The 18,528-nt window shown below is 33.2% G+C and overlaps 1 pseudogene; it reads left to right on the forward strand.

The window, feature by feature from the left end:
* Positions 1 to 2,529: 2,529 nt before the first annotated feature.
* On the forward strand, positions 2,530 to 2,652 carry LOC111732673 (annotated as a pseudogene).
* The last annotated feature ends 15,876 nt before the right edge of the window (positions 2,653 to 18,528 follow it).

The raw sequence follows: 18,528 nt of genomic DNA on the forward strand, positions 1-18,528 counted from the left end.
ACTGCCTTGTTTAATTTTTACCCCTTAGAGTCCAGGCAATTCATCTCCAGATGATTCTTCAAGGAAGATATAATTCAATCCAATCAACAGATCCTATACCATACTGCTGACCCGTAGATGGGCATCAACAGCCTTCACCCTGAGTCAACAGAGAGCAAGTATACGGACCCAATCCTCCACCTTTGCCCCATTTCAACATGGAGTAGTTAGAGCAGTCATCACCTAAGAATCCCAATAGTTTGGGCCCCTAATACTTGAAAAGGAAAATATTAGGCAGTTAGATAGACATGAGCGATGGGAGAATGAAGGCCCAATCCAGAGACTGCTGTTAAAATCTCCCAGAACACCCATTTTGCAGTTAAAAAGGCCTTTACATCCTAAAATACAAGGAAACAAACAAACACTGATTTAGGCCAGCCACGAACGCCTACACGGTTAGTACATATACTGACCTTCGTAACCTTAGCCTCATTATACCATCATTATAATATCATATATATGCCGAGAAGTTCATAAATCTAATTATAAGAGACTGAATTCTGGTTAACCTCATGTGCAGTAGACAAAGAGTTATGTAACAGTCAAATGTCTATCAAAATGACCTCACATGCCAATTAGTTAATACCTCTCTCTGAAACCACATATCTAGGGCTAATATAAAGTAAACTTCCCGAATTCTATGAGGCTGCGGCCATCTCCCGTGTAGCTCATTTCTCTCTTGAAACATATTTTAATCAATCTTACTTTTCCTAAATTTCACTGATCTGTAATTCTTTACTATGTTGGCAGAAGAAAACAAGGTCCCCTCAGTGCCACCAGGGCAAAGACAGATTTAGATCACCCCAATGACAACATTTTCATTTTATTATTTTTTAATTTAAGTATAGTTGGTATACAATATTATATTGGTTGTATTAGTTTCAGGTATATATTTTCCCACTTTAAAAATTTTCTTCTATATGTCAGATATTTCCCACAGATCAAAATTTAGTAGAATTCATGATGCAAAATTATTTGAAGCAGAAGGTACAAACACTGTTTCAGTTTTCAGAGTTTTGTTTGTTTTTTATGGCATATGTTGTTTTGATTTAAAAAAAAAAAAAAGAAACCCATGACAGTAGTGAAAGAAAAAATTTCACATAAACCTGAACTTTATGAATGCCTAAAGAAAATTTTCAAGAAAGGCTACCATCTCCTTTAACTGAAAGAACATAGCTTCTAGATTATATGAACTTGAGAGATCAGCTTGTCTGAGAGCCTTAAAAGAAAAATGTCCATTCTTTTACTACTCAGGGCCATTTGAACTGTCAGGACTAGTAGAGTATTTATGCCTAAAAAGCTTTATAATACTCTGAACTGATCTGATCTGAGAGAAAACCAGCACTTCAGGACAGCTTGTGTGATACATTTCAAGATTAGAATGAAACTTTAGTGTTCTTTACATAAACTAAAATATATATGTCAATTTAAAAAATAAACTTTTAGTTTTATCTTGCCATAAACTCTGAAACAATGGTGTGGGAGAGTAACCTAATTTTCTCCATTCATTATGGTTTGTAGATAACTTTCAGTTATCTGAACTGATGGTTATTTTGTCCTGAGAAGGAGGCCCTGTTATTATATGAAGGTATCATGGATATTAATTTATCTCTGAATTACTCTATACTTTAATTGGATTCTTCTTTGAAAACCTGCTTTAAATATTGCTAACATCAAAATACCTTGTTGTGGGGTAAACATTGTTTTTGTAACAAGAAGATTAATGGATTTGATTTCTAATTGTGCTTCCTTACTGAAAGATATGCTTTAATTCAAAGAATGTACCTGATATTTGTTTTGATGGGGATGGGTAGAATAGAACCCTTTATATTCTAACAAAAGGACATTCAACAGTTTAGTTAATCTAGGGTTGATTCTCTAGTCCTAAATCTACAAACTCTGCCAACTTTGAATATCATAAGTAAATAAAAGACTATAGACTTTCTAACTCTTTAACAGTCTGAAGCAGAGGACAAAAAAACAAACAAACAAACAAACAAACAAAAAAAAACACACACAAGTAAAAAGGAGCCAAATGCAAATATAATTATATATCCAGTGTTCTCTATATTACGGGTTTGGAATAAAACTTCTGCATAATCCACTCAGGGAATCTTTACAGTTCTAAACCCATCTTTGGCACCATTTATTATTTCTATGCTATGACAGCCTACCATTTTCAGCTTAACTAGTAGAGAGAAGTGAGTTTCTTAACAACTTAATTTTTAGGCTATAATTATCTACCAATAAGAAACTGACAGCACTACTAAGAATTTCTTCTCCTTTCTGCATTTTTATTCATCTCTGCTAAGAATAGCTCTGCCACATTTTAAAAATCTCAGCAGTGGTAAGATACACAACACATCATCTATCTATCTATCTATCTATCTATCTATCTATCTATCTATCATCTATCATCTGTCATCTTTATCTACCCATCTAACATCTAGATAATTGACATAATATTTGAAGTCAGAAATTGTTGAAAAGGTCTAGGGCCATGCTACCATGAACAAGCACGATCCCATCAGATCTCGGAAGCTAAGCAGGGTCTGTCTGGCCTGGTTAGTACTTGGATGGGAGACCACCTAGGAAGACCAGGTGCTATAGGTGTAAAAAATAAAAAAAAATAAGAGATTGTAAACTGACAAGGTCTTTGCAATCTGTGAGGTCAACTAAAGGTTGCCTTGCCTAAAAAAAATAAAGAAAAAAAGAAATTGATGAAAAGAGACCACATATTTTATACTCTGAATTTATATGAAGAAAACATCTTTAACACTTATAAATATAGATATTCAGTTTATACATTATCTTCATTTAAGGTTCATCTTCATTAGTTGAAACACTAATACTTGGGCATTTTATTCTCTTGAGGGGTTAACTAAATTAACATCATAATATTGCTTGACTCTAAAGAACAAAGAGTTCTGGTTAAACATGGAATATTGACAACATGTGTCAATCTCCTCTTCCTAGTAAAACCCAAATAAAGTGACAGCACAAGAATACAAAACAAAAAACAAAAACAAAACAAAACAAAAAAAATTATTAACTCATAAATACAATGGAAAGATTCTAGCAAAACTTTTATACTAATTCGAGAAAGACAGAATTGGAGGAATAATGAATGACTTAGCAAAATGGGAGAAATAAAAATTATAATTTGAAAGCCTGATTCTGAGGTGCAGGCCCCATAGGAAGCAGCTATGACCAGATCATTGCCTGAAATCTGTCTTCAATTTCTTTCTCCTATTCTCAGGCGGGGACTGGCCTGTCCTGACTCTTGCCAGAGACCACGTTATTGTTCTCTGCAAAGACCAAGCTACAGAGGCCCCAGTCACAAGAAAAGGCAGAGATTCTCTGTGGGGCTAAAAATAAGGGAGGTAAGAGTGGCCTCCTTTTCTTATGCAAACTTAAAACCCTCCCCTACATACAATGTGGAAAACTCCACCCCGGAGAAATGGAATGGTTAAACAAACAGACACATAAACAGAGACAGAGATGTTTGGGGTTCCCCTCCAGGAAAAGGCCAGTGTTCTGCTTGTTCTACATAGTAACTCCCATCCAAAAATTTCTACTTGTCCTCAGGACTTCTGACCAGCTCTTACTGCCTCTGTCTTAAATCTGAAATGACAGCCCAAATTACCAGACATTTTAGGAAACCTCAAACTGGAAGGAGTAAAACCTAAATAAGAGAGGAGGGAGGGAAGAAGTAAACCCATATTTATATGGGCAAATAAATTTCGACAAAAAAAAAAAAAAGTCCAAAACATACATTGGAGAAAAGAAAGCCTCTTCAATAAATGGTGCTGGGAAAACTGGAAAACCACCTGAGAAAGAATGAAACTAGACTGTTGTCTATTACCACACACTCAAACTAAACTCTCAGACCTTGGACTTAAAGAGGGTTTAATGAATTTGACCTCAAAAGCAACGGAAGTAAAAGCTAAAATAAATGAATGGTACTATATCAAACTAAAAAGCTTCTGCTCAGCAAAATAAATCGTATTAAGGTAAAGATACAACCATCTAAATTGAAAAATATGTTTTCAAACAATGCCTCCAATAAAGGCCTAATATCCAAAATATACAAAGAACTCATACAACTCAATAACAACAAGAACAAAATGATCCAATCAAAAAATGGGCAGAGGACCTGAACAGACACTTCTCCCTAGAGGACATACAAATGGCCAACAAATATTTGAAAAGATGCTCAGCATCACTAGCTATTAGGAAAATGCAAATTAAAACCACAATGAGATACCATCTCACATCTGTTAGAAACACAGAACAAAACAAAAAATATATTAAAAACATTGTAAAAAAGAAGTCCTTAAAATAAGCAGAAATCTGTTACTAATATTTCGAAAACAAGAATTACATGAAGAGGAAGATAAAAGATAAAGTTGATAATATCTTCTAGAAAATAAGGGAAGAATGACAAAAACAATAACAAATAGTTTAGAATAGTTAACAAAATTAGGAATTGAACTAAAAAGAGCCAGAATTAATAGATAATGCAGAAAGAAAAAAAGAAAAAAGAAAAAAATTGGAAAGTATCAACAAATTTATGAAAACAATTCTCAGAATTGAATGCCATGAATCTGTTCCTAATTGAAGGGCACCGAGTCCTGCAGCCATAAACATAAAACATTTACATCAAGGGGCCTTATTGTAAGAGAAAGATCCTATACAATCCTAGAGGGAGAAATAGTTCATACACAAGAGAATGAGAATCGCAATGGAGTTAGTCTTTTCTAGTGCAACATGAAAGGTAGGAAACAGTGCAATAATGACTTTAAAGTTCAGAGGAAATATTCTTTCCATTCCATAATTCTTTTCCAGAAAAAAATAATCTTGTGCAAATAAATGCAAGCAAATAAAAAAATGGAGAAATTATTAAATATGGTGATAGAGTGATAGAATGAAAATAATTAGAAATATGGACCACAAGAAATTGTCCAAAGTTTTGAAAGTGTCTGCCTCTAGAGAGATAAACTAGATAATAGAAGGTGGACTATATAGGATTGATAGAAATCCTTCTTTTGTAATCCAGGCATTTTTGATCTATTTGACTTTTTTCTAACTTTTTTCTAACTTATATCAATTTATTTGACTATTAAAATTAAAAATTAACTTAAAATAAAAATGAAATAAAATTAACTGAGATTAGTTACCAGATTTATTTATTTATTTGTTTGTTTGTTTGTTTGTTTGTTTTGCATAGCAATTCCTTTTTAATAGCAACTTCCCTAGGGTTTTTGTAAAGAAACACATTATTCTAAAATCTTTTTTAATAAATTCTATAATACTACTTAAAAAAATGCTTTTTGAAATGATCTTGAAATATTTGAAATACAACTTTAAGATTCTATTAGAGATTTTTTAAAAAGTTAATAGTAGACAAATAAACATTATTTTAGTCAGCTGAGTCCATTTAAATGGATATGGCAAAAATAACAAAAAAATATCATCTTGTCAGCACAGTTTTTTATATCTAAGTATATTTTTCTAAAAAATATGTACTCTAACAATTCGTTATTCAGGATAATATCTTGATCATGAAAAAAATGTTTATTTCTAAAATTTTTATACAATTGTTACAAAAGATCAGAATCTAGATTTAGTGAAATAATTGGAAAATAATATTTATTGTAATTTATTATGGAATGGTAATTAGCCATTTAAAAAATTAGTAAATGGTAGTGATGGTTGTGTAACAATGTGTTCCCATACACAAAGGGCTTTCTGCTTTTGGTGTTCTATTCAAGAAGGAAGACAGGGTTGTACTTAGGCAATTTTATTTATTTGCATCAAGTAAAGGAGACAGAGGATTCATATCCAAAGCTCTGCCTTTGGAAAGGAAGGATTAGCCATTGTTTATATACATTATTTGGATAATAACATGTTGATTTCTTCTTTGTAGTTAACTAAATTTATCCAGTTGGGTCAAAGTCATTTGTTTATACCTGTGTCTGTGAAATACTGTGCTACGTTTTACCATTTAGCAAGAATAGCATTTAGTAAGAACTACTCAGACCTTGAGATCCTTATCCTATCAAACATAACTGTACTTAACATCACTGAAATGTAAAACTAAAAATGGTTAAAATGGTAAATGTTATGTCATATATACTTTACCATAATAAAATAGTTTAGTGAATATAAAAATGTATAAAGAAGAAAATAAAAATCTATTTAATATCACAAAAGATTAAGAACTTTGTTTATTTCTTTCTAGACAATAACATTTTCCATACTTCAAAATACAGTATTCTTTAGTTCATATTATATGTAAAAGTTAGTATTTGCTAATTTGTTAATTTCTTTTATGCTGAATATTCTTCAAAATAATTTTATTTACTATTAGCCAATAATATGACTACATCACAGTTTACTTAAGCAAGCCCTTAGTGTTGTACATTTAGCTATCATTTACAATGGTTTGCTAGTATAGATAGTACTAAAAATATTCTTACACTTTGTCACTTTGTCAATATCTACACTTACTTTCTAAGTATATTCCTAAAATATATTCTTGGAATTAAGGTTACAGAATCAATATATATGACCTATCATTGGACCCTTCATATAAATTTTATAAAATTTTTTTCCAAAATGTCACAATTTACATTTCCAACACTATACTGGTGCTTGTCTGAATTCCTTACCCTTAGGACTATATGAGCTTTATAAATAATTGTTGTCTGCCATTGAGTTTTGGGATAATTTGTTATAAATCCATAACTTCAAAAATCATACTACATAATCATGTATCTTTTCTTCTGCAAATAAAGTTTTTCACTTGGCTATACCAAGTTATAAATTTGACTCATACATATGTTGGCATCTGTTTTGCATTCTAAACCTACACTTAAATTCTATGCAAACGAAATAGTGTTGTTTATATATTGATCCATTCTGTCTATGCGAAACCATAAGAAAGAAACAATTTTTTAAAACACCAAAATAGTTTATCAATTTTAGCTTGGATGATAAGTGGTTATAGGTTCATTCTTTTAAAACTTGAATCACACCACAAGCATACTTTACAGTGACAATGTGACAAGGGGACCTGGGGATATTGGTTTTAAATACAGCAAAGACTACCATGAAATGATTATTGTACATAATGTAGTTTAGAAAAACTGAACTATGATGTTGGGTTATAAATTAGACAAGGACTCAAATAGTATAATTAATGTTAAACAAATGAAATGTCTCTGAATGAACATACAATGGAGAAGGGTCACTTTTTAAAGTCTGAAGGCTGCTCAAATGCATAAAGTGGTGCTATATAGAAAAAACGGACAAAATGTAGAGATTTGTATATTGGATTTTTCATGTGAGAAGAAGCAATAAACAGTTATTTTCTAAACTCTTCCTTCTAAATGAAATCATATAGAGGCTTTGCTTTTAATTTTTTTGATTCTAAAATTTTCCTACCAAAAAATATAAAAAAGTAAAGTATGAACTATTACTATTATATAAAATTTTTTCTTCGAACATGATTTAAACACCTGTAAAGGGAACAGTTAATTTTAGAACTTAATAGAATGAGATTTTGAGGTTTTCCTATATGTTAATATTAAATCACCAAAATGTGCAGTAGAAATTGAACTAAATCGATATATTCTCTCGATAATATTGGCAGTCATTAGGCTACCCAAAGCTTGCTTGTATTTTAAAATCATTTTAATTCTAGTTTTAAAAACCAGAGAGTAAATGTATCCTATGCTGTACATTTGACAGAATGGTTTGATTTTGGAGGTCCTGGATCAAGTAAAGCTTGACTTTGGATGTGAATCTGGTCCATGTCAACCCTGCTAACACAGCAAACAGAAAGAAGAGAAGAAAATTCAGGGTTCCCTCAGGCCACAAAAAAATTATATACCTTGCAGCAATTAGAAATGCAGTCTGACACTGTCATCTGTAAAGACTATAGTCTGCTTTCAAGTCACGGAAGGGAAATTCTATTTTACCAGCAGTCCAACTTACTTTCTGGCTTATTCTTTAAAAACAAAACAAAACAAAACAAAACAAACAAACAAACAAAAACACAATTAACAAGGTAGCTGATATTTGCTGTATTAGTTTTTCAGTTTTGTTGTTCCCTAGGTTCTTTTCCCTCCCCAATGGCTACCTTTAAAAAAGTTTTAAGTAATAATCTGGGGACATACTCTACAGTATATGGTACAATTGAGAATCCCCACCAAAGTAAAGAATAGTTTACTTTGAATATAAGATTCCTGGGGATTTCTTTTAACAAATAATTTGTGGATGAAGACAAGAGAAATATACATTTACTTTGCATCTACGATGACTCACCGAGGTGATCCTGTAACATTTTTATATTTACATATATATTTTAACATACATAAAAATATTTTCAACTGAGAAGGCCATGTCAGAGAAGCAAGACAACACAGCAAGTGGCCAAGGGGCTCAAGCTCTGCAGTCTTTGGCATGTACTCAACAACTATAAGCTTTTAGCCATGGTTTCTGTGTGAGAGAAGGGATGAACAAATGGATAAATTAAGGAAGAAATTAATGTATGGACAAACTATGAAATGCAAGGTGTTAAAAAATTAAGAAGTATTTCCCAAGCTTAAAATGAATTAGGGCATAGGAGTAATACACACATGCACCTATACAGTGAAACAGGATATGATAGTGCCTTAAAATCAAAAGATTTATGATTACTCAACGAAACAAGAAATTATGTCAAATAAAGGCTTTATATGGGAGATGAATAAATCTGAGTTGGAGATAGATAACTAAGAAGGTTTTAGGGGGCAGCATAAAGTGGGTATTTCTAGAGGAGAGAATTCTAAACAAGTAGGTTCCTAAAAAATCATACATTGTATTTCTATCAAGATAATAAACAAAAGTACTGATTTGTGAAATTGGGCATTAAAATACTCAATGTATATATATTGATCATATTGTACAATATCAAGACATATTGAGAGAATGTAATATGGAAGAAGAAATGACCAGGGCAGGAAGAACACTAACAAAAGACATTAGAAAGGAACAAATACCTGCTCTGCTGTGGAGGAAGTGTCATTTTAACTTTTGGTATTATTGGCAAATATGGTATGATGGTGGCAAATAGTTGTAGAATTTTACCATGTGCCATTTTTTTGCTAAGAAATTTACTTATATTATCTCTTGTAACCTTGGAAATAACTTTCCAGGTAAGCGTTAACTCCATTTGATGTTGAAAAAATAGAAGCTGGAAGTTAGATAACTCGTTCAGAGTCATACAGGTAGGAAGTGACAGAGCTATGATTTGAATGTCGTTTGTCAAATGTCAAGGCCCAAGGCAGGAAAATATTTGAGTTGAACTGTGAAAAATGGGTAGAGTTTCACTTCATTGAGATGGTTTGTATTGATCAGTATGCACTGGAGGGATAAAGGGAATGAAGTCTTGAAGGTGAAGGGAAAAAGTTTAGTTTGTCAAAACATAAAGAATATTTTGAGGAGTAATGGGAGAGGAACTAAAACGGTAGTTTGGAATAAAGAAAACAAACGAGCAACAATAACAGCGAGAGAGAGAGAGAGGGAGAAAGGAAGGGAGGGAAGGAGGGAAGGAGGGGGAGAGAGAATGAAGGAGGAAGGGAAGGAAGGAAGGAAGGAAAGAGGGAAGGAAGGAAGGAAGAAAGGAAGGAAGGAAGGAAGGAGGGAAAGAAGGAAGGAGGGAAGGAAGAAAAGAAGGAAAGAAGGAAGGAAAGAAAAGAAGAAAAGGAAAGGAAAGAAAAGAATAGAAAAAAAGGAAAAGAAAGAAAAGAAAAGAAAGAAAAAAAGGAAACCTTGTACCTGGTTAAAGAATTCTCCTATGCATGAAGCAGTGACTATTAAATGGACTGGATTGTGTAGGGGGGGAGGACAGTGGCTATGTCTTATTTACCATCTTTTTTCCCTATAGTATTTAATAAAATGCTTTAAAAATGTTTGAATAAATGTTAAAAATTAATAATCGGAATTGAATTTAGAAAGATTTATTTACAAAGGCTTTGTACACAGATAGAGGGAGACAGTTTTTAAAGACTATTATATACTTGATATACTACTCTCACACTGTTGAAATTTTTCTAGGCTAAATTCATATTTCATGTCAAAAGAACAGTAAATTGTTCAGTAAATGGTTTGCTGTCGGTAGATGCAGGTCCGAACTCGTATGCTTTTTGTTCATATTATTTTCCCGCTACGTTATAATTATTATTCCTATACTTATAAATTCTAATTTTTCCTAATCAGTCTTTTATATAGTGTTATTCACTCATAAGATATTTTTCATACAAAGAATAGCCAGAATAGCCGGAGCCCTGTTATTTTCAGAGTTGTGAGATCAACATGTAATTCTGAGGTTCAGTTGCACTTCTGGTATCTACCACCCTAAATAAAATTAAGATAGTTCTGAATCACATGAATTTCTGCATTAGGCAATGACATTTGAAAAACACCAGGGTTTTTACATTTTCTATACCTCTAGCAAGTCACTTGGCTGAATTGTTCCTAGTTGTATTTATGTTTATTTGCTGGCTAGAATTGAAGTGCAATCTTTCAGAGCTCATGACTCTCGCCATGTTGTGTTGTTCTAAAGTGACCTAAAGTGTCTCATGCCTTAGACTTAAATCTAGAAATGACTATTATTTCTGTTTTCTGGTCATTATAGCTTAGAGATCATCAGTAAAATATCTTTATAAATACAATTTACATTTCTCAGAATATTTTCTCTAGTGGCATGATAGTTTAAATATTAAAAATCGTGACTGTATAATTTGTTCAATAAAATCAACATTGTTTTTATTATAATTACAATTAGAATTTATCTTCTTCCAAATATATTGAAATATATGAAATTAAATATAAAAAATAGAGCAATTAGGAATAAAAATAGATTAATGTAGTTTGAAGAGAGCAGAGAAGATACTACTAAACACTCAAGATGGTCAGATTAATACAGTTTATTACTTAATCTAGCTTTCAGTTTCCTGGTTGGTAAGTGAAAGGGAAAACATGTCATACCACGTAGATTCTACTCCTGACAAATAAATACATGCATGTTTGTCCACAGAAACATTTTTCCTGAATTTAAACACAAACAGAATTTTATGTCTAGCCTTATAAAAAGGTCTTTGAGTAAGATAGTAAATGATATTTTCTAATAACATTTAATAAGATTTTATGACTAATTCTCTCTTTATTGACAATACAAATAGCTTGCATTACTTATTTTTTTGCACACATTCATCTGGGTAACAAAAACAACTCAGAGGAAACATATGGGGGTGTGGTTTCTTTAGGAAACCTGCCCTTTATGATAACCTGTTCAGGGGTCTGAACAAAAGAATCAGAAACAATTTGAAAAATGATGCAAATAGAGGCTGGCTGCCAAAGATGGGGATTTCTAACATTCACAGTGTGAGCTGAGTCACAAAATAATAGTAAGGTAGAGTGGAAGAGGAACTTAGGATGGACAAATCCAACTCTCTCATTTACAAGCAGAAAAACTGAGACCGGGGGAAATGTGACTCCGGCTTGTCCAGGCTGTTGGTATGTGCTGATCTAGCATCTAAACAACCCAACTCCTGTCTCTCACAACAAAGTATTTCATTGCATATTCTCTGTTTAGTAGGACTCCACTGTATTACCCATCTTGTGATTACACATAAAATTCAGGAATTGGGATGAAGTTTAATATAGTCAGTAGAGTCCAAAGTATGTGATTTTGTTTAAAGTTAATATGACATATGTCTTTTATAATCTTTTCATATTAAATTTCATGATGAACTTTCAGAAACAGTTTCAACTTAATTTAATGTCTATTTTTTTTCAACTTTTAGAAAATTAAGTTTGTTAGGGTAACATTAGTTTATACAATTATATAATTTTCAAGTATACATTATAATTTGACATCTGTATATTCTATTGTGTGTTTACCACTCAAAGTCCAGTTTCCTTCAGCTACCATATATTTGATCCCCTTTACTCACTTAACCCTCCTCTAATCCCCTATATTTAACTCCCTTTATTCCATATATCTCCCTGCTCCTCCCCGACACCCTACTCTCTACCAGCCTCTAGTATATAGTCCATGTCCATGAGTCTGTTTGTTTGTCTTGTTCATTTGTTGCTTTTAGGTTTATATCCCACATATAAGTGATATTATGTGATTTTCAACATTTTGGTCTGGCTTATTTTGCTTTCCATGATTATCTCGAGGTCCATCCATGTTATTGCAAATGGCAGTATTTCATATCTTCTCATGGCTGAGTAATATTCCAATGTATATATGTACTACAGTTTCTTTATCTAATCGTCTATCGTAAGACACATTGGTTGCTTCCATGTCCTGGCCACTGTGAATAATGCTGCTATGAATATTGGTGTGCAAATATCTTTTCGGTATATGGGTTTTCAAGTCTTTGGGGTAAATATCCAGTAGAGAGATTGCTGGATCATACGGCAGATCAATTCTTAGTTTTTTGAGGAAACTTCCTACTGTTTTCCATAGTGGCTGCACCAATTTGCAGTCTCACCAGTAAATGTATGAGGGTTCTTATTTCTGCGCATCTTCTCCATCATTTGCTATTACTTCTCCTGTCGATTATAGCTATTCTAACAGGTGTGCGATGGTATCTCATTGTGGTTTTGATTTGCATTTTCCTAATAGCTAGTGATGCTGAGCATCTTTTCAAATATTTGTTGGCCATTTGTATGTCCTCTAGGGAGAAGTGTCTGCTCAGGTCCTCTGCCCATTTTTTGATTAGATCATTTTGTTCTTGTTGTTATTGAGTTGTATGAGTTCTTTGTATATTTTGGATATTAGGCCTTTATTGGAGGCATTGTTTGAAAACATATTTTTCAATTTAGATGGTTGTCTCTTTACCTTAATACGATTTATTTTGCTGAGCAGAAGCTTTTTAGTTTGATATAGTACCATTCATTTATTTTAGCTTTTACTTCCGTTGCTTTTGAGGTCAAATTCATTAAACCCTCTTTAAGTCCAAGGTCTGAGAGTTTAGTTTGAGTGTGTGGTAATAGACAACAGTCTAGTTTCATTCTTTCTCAGGTGGTTTTCCAGTTTTCCCAGCACCATTTATTGAAGAGGCTTTCTTTTCTCCAATGTATGTTTGGGCTTTTTTTTTTTTTGTCGAAATTTATTTACCCATATAAATATGGGTTTACTTCTGGACTCTCAATTCTGTTCCACTGGTCTGTGCATCTGTTTTGTTGCCAATACCATGCCGTTTCGGTTACTGTCACTTTGTAGTATAATTTGGTCAGGCAGAGTGATACCTCTGGCTTCATTTTTTTTTTTTTTCCTCATGATGGCTTTGGCAATTTGGGGTCTTTTGTGCTTCTATACAAATCTGATAATTTTTCTTCTATTTTTTTAAAAAATGCCAATGGGATCTTGATGGGGATTGCATTAAATCTGTATAATGCTTTAGGTAATATGGTTATTTTATCTACATTGATTCTTCCAATCCAGGAACACAGAATCTCTTTGTATTTTTTTTATTTCTTTTAGTGGGGTCTTGTAATTTTCATTATATAGGACCTTCACATGTTTCGTTAAATTTATTCCTAGGTAGTTTATTCTTTTTGTTGCAATTTCGAAGAAATAATAGTTTCCACTTCCTTTTCTGACACTTCATTATTAGAGTATAGGAACACTTTGGATTTTTGAACATTGATTTTGTATCCTGAAACTTTACTGTGTTTGTTTGTTGTTTCTAGTAGTGTTCTTGTGAAGTCTTTAGGGTATTCTATATAGAGAATCAAGTCATCAGCAAATAGTGACAGTTTGACTTCTTTGTTTCCTATTTGGATGCCTTTTATAGATTTCTCTTATCTGATTGCACTCGCTAGGATCTCCAGTGTTATATTGAATCACCACGTCAATAGTGGACAGCTTTGCCGTGCTCTTGATGTTAGAGGGAAGGTTTCTAGTTTTTCACCATTAAGTATAATGTTGGCTGAGTGTTTATCATAGATGGCCTTTATTATGTTGTTACTTTCATTCTATACCAATTTTGTTAAGTGTTTTGATCATAAATGGATACTGTATCTTGTAGAAGGCTTTTTCTGCATCTATTGATAAAATCATATGATTCTTATTTATTTATGTGGTGTATCACATTAATCGATTTGTGTATGTTGAACCATTCCTGTGCCCCTGGGATGAAGCCGACTTGATCATGGTGTATAATCTTTTTAATATGTTGCTGTACTCGGTTCGCCAGTATCTTATTTAGGACTTCTGAATCTGTGTTCACGAGAGATATTGGTCTGTATTTTTCTTTTTTTGTGTTATCCTTACCAGGTTTTGGTATCAGAGTAATATTGGCCTCATAAAATGTATTGGGAAGTGTGGCCTCCTTTTTGATTTTTTTGGAAGGGTATAAGGAGAATAGGTTTGAAATCTTCTTTGAATGCTTGGTAGAATTCACTGGTGAAGCCATCTGGTCCTGGACTTTTATTTTTTGGTAGGATTTTGATGATTGTTTTAATTTCCATTCTGCTGATCGGTCTATTTAGATTTTCCAGTTCTTCTTAATTCAGTCTAGGAAGGTTGTATTTTTCTAAGTACTGGTCTATTTCTTCTAGGTTATTAAATTTGGTGTTATATACTTTTTTATAGTATTCTTGCATGATCCTTTGCATTTCTGCAATGTCAGTCATAATTTACCCTCTTTCGTCCCTGATTTTGTTTATTTGTGTCCTTTCTCTTTTTTCTTTAGTGAATCTGGCCAGGAGTTTGTCAATTTTATTAACTTTCTCAAAGAACCAACTCTGTGTTGCATTTATTATTTCTATTGATATTTTGTTTTCAATTTTATTTATTTCTGCTCTAATTTTGATTATTTCTTTCCTTCTGCTGACTTTAGGCTTCATTTGTTCTTCCATTTCTACTTTTTAAGATGAAGTGTTAGGTTGTTTATTTGGGCTCGTTCTTGTTTTTAGAGATAGGCCTGTAATGATATGAACTTTTCTCTCATGATATCTTTTCTGAGGGTTTCAATCTCCTTGTTCTGCTCATCTAGTAATTTTTTTCAGTTCCTGAAATTGTTTATATGACTCGTTTTGGAACTCACTGAGTTTTTTCAGAAGTACCATCCTTAATTCTGTGTCATTTAAGTTTCATATTTCTATGTCTGAAGCTTATTTTCTGGAGAGTTTTCTTTCTTTCTGAGATGCCTTGTCACCTTGGCTGTTCATGGTATTTAATAGACTATTTCTCCACCTGGACATTAATGAAAATGTATTCTGCTTTTTTTTCAGAAAAATTTATTATATAAAGTTCTCTCTTTAGCCTGCTGCAAAGAAGGTGCTTTTCTTTTGGTTTCCAGTAGGTGGCATCTAAGCCTCTTGTATCCCTGCTTTATATAAAGCCTAAGTAATGCCTTTTCATTTTCTTGTAGATATTTAATCACACTTACTACTCTCAGTTTTGGTCTCTGTCAGTGTTAACAACAGTTTCAGTAATATTTGCTCAGATTCCCCCGGGGTCCACAGTGATCAGTCTCAGAGGATATGGGGGGAGAGGCCCTCTGAGTTGGGGGTTGGGGGTGCAGCTCAGCCTTGGTTTTGCAACTGTGGCAGTTAAAATTCAATTGTTGTTTCTCTGCTGTCCGTTTCTCTGCTTTCTGCCCTGATGACTGGGCCCTGCCACCCAGTGGAACTCACAACTCTCCCAGGCAGGCCTGTTCAGGGAAGTTGCCGCACCTTCTCCCGTCTACAGGGAGCTTCAGTGGCTGTGAGAGGCAATTTCTTTATTTTTCCCAGTCCATTAACCAACACCTGGAGTTGTGACTTGTGGTAGCTCTTATGCTCAGATCTCATGCTTAAATGTGCGGGTGTACAGTTTGGGTGTTTTTTGTTGAGTTTTAGATATTCAGCTTATTGTTGTTTCAAGGGGAGATCTTGGGGTGTCTCTCACTCTGCCATGTTTCTCCAAACCTCTGTAATATAATATATCTTTTTGATAAATGTGATGTATATAGTATATTACTAAAGGTGATTTACTTTTACACAAGATTGTAATACTCATTGCACAAATCAGAAAAAATATTCATTATATCATGTGCCTAATTCAGATTTAGTGGTTATCATCATGACACATATTAGATATTATTAAGAAGGTAATTACAACCAGTTTACAGGTTCTCCTATGCATCATACAGCTACAATTTGTCAGTTATGTAGCAATTTCAGAATGAGCTTTTAAGAATCTCTTTTGTACTTTCCCATTTTTATTCTTCTTATCCTTTTCTTCTCATCGCTTTTCACTCCACTCCAGTACAAATTTCCTACAAACCTGTTCTTTGTAGAAAAAAATCTGTAAAAACATTTCCTCTTTATCACCTCACTACATCTACTAAGCAACTTGAAAATTGCAAATTTGACTTCTTACTACTTTTTCGTGCATGCTGTTTGGAGTATAGCAATTCCTATTTCTCACAAGAGAGCATGTTTAGTTAAAAACATGGCACTGAGCAGCTTTTCCAAGAAAGCCTCCCAAATAGAAAAAGCTCTGTCTGCCAAAATTTCTTTCTTCTTCTCTGCCTTGCTTCCTGGCTTGTGGATGCATAGATGCTGGAGTTGGTTATTTAAGCCACTATCCAGATGGACTATTAAAAATCCTCTTAAGCCAAATTTTCAAGAAACAAATGGGCTTTATAAATGTATATTAATTTGCTAAGTTTCAGATAATGAAAACACACTATGCTGGCATGTATCATATTTGTCATGTGAAACCCATGCCCCTCTTTAAGGAAAGTAAGTGAAGGCTCTGAGGTGTTGAAATTTTCCCTTGAAGTCAGAATGCTACATGAGAGGTATTGGGAATGCAAAAGAACAAATCCAAATTAGGAACAGTTCTATTTTAAAATGACGAGCTAAGTTTTCACCTCTATGTATCCTAAAGGAAAGGGAATGACATCTTGAGTCATGCTTGAATTTGTGGACCCAGTCATTCCAAGGACAGTTTTCTGGGTAAATGCCTCAGCAGGTGGTTGCTGAATCACAGTAAAACTGTAGGGTATATGTGTTCTTGGTTCCCCTTTGCTCAGAGGCTTGCTAAGCCCCTGGTGACCACCACAGAGGGCCCTTGGTTCATGTGTATAGACTCAGAGTCTATTTCAGTGGGTTCTTTGCAGAGTCAGCTAAGGCTCTGACTCTAACAGTAAAGTCAGTCCTGGGACTTTGTCAATAGTTTTACATCATTTTTTGAAGGGATGTATATAGTGTTTCTGTGTTTAAAGAGAAAGAGTTAAATTTACACTATTCTTGTGGAGATAGTGCCATTAATAACTTTTTTGTTTGTTTGTTTGCTGCCAAGTTAGAATATAAAATCCAGTGGTGTGGAAAATGAATACCCTATTCTCAGTGATCATTAACTGAATTCATTTCCAGAACTTTAGATTATTTGGAATATCTGGCAGGCATAGGTAGGAAGAAAAGTCTCCTAATTGGGTAGTCCTAACAATTGTATTTCAGCCCTTCCTCTGCCATGAGGTAGCTGGCGATCTTTACCAATTGACTTGACCTCTGAGAGCTTATTTCTTCTGTAAATAAAGAAAATAAATATTCATTCTACAAATTTCACAAGACTACCTCACAAAATAAATAGATAACATGCATAAATTACTTTGTAAATATTAAAGCTGTAGGAATTTAAAGAATAAATTATACGTTAAACACAATGGAATAATTCTGACCATTTTGAAAGTACAAAACACTGAAATATAATATTTTAAATGTTAAATTGATTTATAATAAAATGGATATAAATAAAAACAAATTATATTAGGTTTATGATTTAGATCCATAAGATTATTTAAAATATGTTTCTTTTTGCTGAATTGGAACATGAAATTATGTACTTTCCATAAAATACTATAATTCTATAAATTTTTCACAGTTTTATCAAGTATAATTGCTCACAGATCTTACAAATTGATTTACTCAGGATTTTCTGGTTTGTTACATCCTTGTTTTCCCCTTTGGTGTACATATGACATCTACATTCCATGAACTCTGGAGCAGCAAGATCATCCACTGATAAGGCAGATTCATTTCAGGACAGATATAAATCAGACTGATCTTTACCTAGGATAACCTCTAACAGAGAATCAACCTTTAGCCTTCTGAACAATGAATGACTAGATCCAATTCACTCCATTTCCCTATAAATTAATCTAAACTGATATGAATGGACTCATTTCAGACTTTCCTTTGGGGAATGTTCAAGTAGAAAGGTTCAGAGAAGAAAGCTTCAGTTTGCAGACCTCACACCAAGTGATTACATAAGTGAGACACATGCATTAATCCCTCCCCCCCGACCTCCAATCATCCAAATAGGCTGTCGGCTTTTGTCACTTTGCTAAGTACCAATTTCAGAGTCCATTTGTAAACTGAAATTCATCAAATTTATAGTTGCCGATATTTTGGGAGTTGCTGCTACAGGTT

This window comes from Pteropus vampyrus, unplaced genomic scaffold (assembly GCF_000151845.1).
Source record: "Pteropus vampyrus isolate Shadow unplaced genomic scaffold, Pvam_2.0 Scaffold481, whole genome shotgun sequence".
Classification (NCBI taxonomy): Eukaryota; Metazoa; Chordata; class Mammalia; order Chiroptera; family Pteropodidae; genus Pteropus; species Pteropus vampyrus.